This window comes from Belonocnema kinseyi, chromosome 6 (assembly GCF_010883055.1).
Source record: "Belonocnema kinseyi isolate 2016_QV_RU_SX_M_011 chromosome 6, B_treatae_v1, whole genome shotgun sequence".
Lineage (NCBI taxonomy): Eukaryota > Metazoa > Arthropoda > Insecta > Hymenoptera > Cynipidae > Belonocnema > Belonocnema kinseyi.
The window spans coordinates 135090052-135093869 of NC_046662.1; positions in this window are offsets into that span (position 1 = coordinate 135090052).

Genomic DNA, 3818 nt, shown 5'->3' on the forward strand with positions numbered 1-3818 from the left:
CTATAGTAGAATAATTTAATTCTGCACTTTGAAGGGTGCCTGATGCGAAAGCGATAGGTAAGTCTTGTCCTATAGGACCCTGACTTAAAACTCCACCGAGTGCGTAATTCGATGCACCTGTGGTCAAAAGAAATGGTTTCTTAAATTCTGAGTACTGCAATATGGGTTCAGTACATATATTATATTTAAGAATTTTAAAAGCCTCCTGTTGGTTTGTTGTCCAAATAAATTGAAAATTGTCCTTGAGAAGTAAAGTCAGAGGTTTAGCTATTCTTGCGAAATCAGAAATAAATCTCCTGTAATATCCCACTAAACCGAGAAGTTGTTTTATATTGTTTTTCCCTTTTGGAAACGGAAAAAGTTTCACAGCTGATATTTTCTTTGGGTCTGGCTTGACTCCATCCTGAGAAATCACATGTCCCAAATAAGCAATTTCACGCTTAAGAAAATGACACTTCTCAGGCTGGAGAGCAGATCCAGCAGATTTTAATCGATCAAGCAGAGCTCTCAATTTCCTAGAATGTTCTTCCAATGCAGAAGCATAAATCACAATATCATCGATATAGACGAATAATTCAACACCCTGGAGACCCGTGAGTTCACAGTCCATTACCCTTTGAAAAGTCGCTGGTGCGTTCTTTAAACCAAATCTGATTTCTTGGGTACAATCCACAAAGGAGAATTGTACGGAGAAACTGAATGTTTTATTATTCTCGAATTTAATCATTTATTAGTTTGTTCCCGTATTTCGTTCTTGTGAATAGGAGGATAACGATATTGTTTAGTATTGACTGGAGTTTCGTCGGTAGTAATTATTTTATGAGATAAAATATTCGTAGCGCCTAATTGTTCACCTTCTAGGAAAAACTGATGGGAGTTCTCTGAAAGAATTGGAAGAACACTTCCCTGTTCTTCATTATTCAAGTCTGACAAATTCATAACTTTCAAAATTTTCGCGAATCGGGAGGATACATTTTTCTGTCTATCGGTGGAAAATGAATTTCCATTCAAACGATTTAAAGGTGCTACTACGTCATATTCCTCAAGTGTCACGGGGGGAATAGTTAAACTGGCCTTTTTCGGGGTAGAATTTATAATAAAAAGGTTCGTTTCTCCATTCTTATTAAGAACTAAAGCCTCTCCAGCAAAAATGCCAGGTACACATGGAATTTTCCTAACATATCCTTCATTAAGTTGAGTTTCAATCAAAGGCAAATGAAATAACTTTTTAGTTCTGGCAGGTATTTGTACAGTGACATGAGAGAGCAAAGGGAAACGATCCTCGCCTATAAAAAGTTGATCATTTGAAAAATTTAGAACTGCTCTATGTTGTTTTAAAAATGTTATTCCTATAACTCCATCCTGAAGTATAGGGAAGTTCTGTGGAATTATCTGAAAAGCGGTTTTAAGTCCTTTTATCATTAATCTAACTTCTCCAAGAGTAGGTATCATGTCTGAACCAATTCCTATTAAATTGAACATTCGTTTCCGATTTATCTCCACAAAGGTTTTAATCTATTTTCTTTAATCAAACTGACACTGGCTCCAGTGTCGATCATAAAAATACATTTCTCGAAAAGAAAAGCTACATTTTTCAATACTACTGTAGGGGCTGGTCCATCCTCCCCTAATTCCTTGAACCTGAGAATGACTCTTTTATTTGAATCTGTTTTAACAGATTCCGGTCTTTTCTGAAATGAATCGTTATTTGACTTTTGATCCCGAAATTTTTGTCTTAATTGTTCACGCTCCAAGGAATGTTTTTTATGGAATTGACAATCCTTAAAAGTATGATTATTCCTGTGACAATAGTGACAACTACATTCCTCTCTGCTCTTTATAAATCCTTTCTTTGCCAATTCAGGGCAATCTCTTTTAAAATGTTCTAACTTTTTGCAGTAAAAACATTCCACCTTACTGATCCAATTGTTTTTATCCTCAAATTTATTTTCGTTTCGCAAATGGGCTATTCTCTTATTTGAATTAAATATTGGTTTTGGGTTTTGTCCTATATTAGAACTCGAAACAGCTTCGGATGCTGTCGTTCCTATATGCAATCTCTTCCAACTCTTAAACTTAAGATCCTCCTGATTCGCAAGTGCAATGGCTTTGTCTAATGTGTTTATCTCTTTATCTCTTACTTGGGAATAAATATTGTAATCTAAACCACGTAAAAAATTTCCGATTGCTGTTTTTCTGTAAGCTTTACACATTCCAATACCCTCATCCCCTGGAGTATTTTCCAAAACTTGTGAAACTAATCCATTCAGAGTCAGGTTTACTCTTGCTCCATATTCGGGAACAGTTTCACCCGGTTTAATTTTAACGTTAGCTAAATCTGGCATAAGTTGACTTATGTCTTCGTTTTGAGAGTAAATTTGATTTAAAGTTCTTAAAATTTCATCTAGAGTGATCCCCCGTCTATCCTGTATATGCTGTCTCGCTTCTCCAATTATTTTTGTTCTGATCAGCATGGTCAAGCATGAAATGTCAGATAGATTACTTAATGAAAGTGCGGCTCTACAATGATCATCAAACATCGTGATGGACATATTTTTTCCATCAAAAGAGGGATTCATCCCTTGGACGATTTTTGAGATTTTTATAAAAGTCACGTGTTCCGGTCAAAGCAATTGAATTATCTGATAAGGGAGTAGGAAGATAGACAGGTGTTTCATGTCTTCTCAAGGGAGAAGAATTTCCGAGATCTGAATTTGTAGGTTGACTAATATCGCTTGTCAAAGAATTTTGAGAAGACTGTAAAGTCTGTATTATCAAGGAGTTTTCAGCCACTGCACCCCGATCAGCAGGACCCTTATTAATTGTTTTTCTTTTATTTCTTGAAACTGAAGGTTCAGTTTCATCACTGGACGAGAGCGGGGGATCGCTATCCCAAACCCTTTTTTTCGCTCGCAATTTAGGCATTTTCAATTCTATTAGGCTAGGACTTACTTGAGGTTATAATCCAATTTCGCACTTTATATTAACACTTTTTCTCGTCTTAAAAAAAAAATTGATAAATTTGCACAATATTCAATTTCTGACTATACACGATGAGAGGGAGAGAAATAATCACTTCACAGTTTTTTTTTAAATTAAATTTCCACTCCTTTGAGATGATTTGGAAGTTCGACCTAAAGTTTCATTTGAAGATCTAGTAGACCTCTGAAAAAATCTTCGAAGTTCTGCAACTCTAGAAGTCCCCTGATGCGTAAACTTTCACAGGCCGTCCAACGCTGCGGTAACCCTTTACGGGTCCGTAATCAGGAACGATGATCAAATGTTAGGATTTTCCAAATAAATGAAAATCCTTAAGCCAATGATTGTTAGAGGAATGCCTGGTGGTCTCTTTCAATCATAAACAATTCTGGTGCAATTTTACAACACCCTCTGCTACAGGGAGAAAAACCACCCCAAAACCCTGATAGAGAATCGCGGCTTTAATAAAGAAACTTTTCCCTCCAACATTCACACGTACCAGTGGGCCAAGAGCTACTCGATCCACCCCTGGATTCACTGGACGAGTTCAATTAAAATAGAAAAGCCCTTTTTTTAGTAGAAAAATTACTCTGATTTTTCCATTTTAAAAGAAAATTTTAATTTCCCTGTTTCTTAATTAATATGGAAACATTCCAATTCCAGGAAACCAGTAGGTATGTGACTAGGTGAGATGCAGAATTTATAGTATCCTTCACAGTATACATTACTAGTTACTACTGAAGCATATGATAATGCTATGAAAGGTAATAACGATTCGATTCAACATTTTAGTGCGTTGTGGTAACGTTTATTAATTCTTACTAGATTGAAAGTTATCA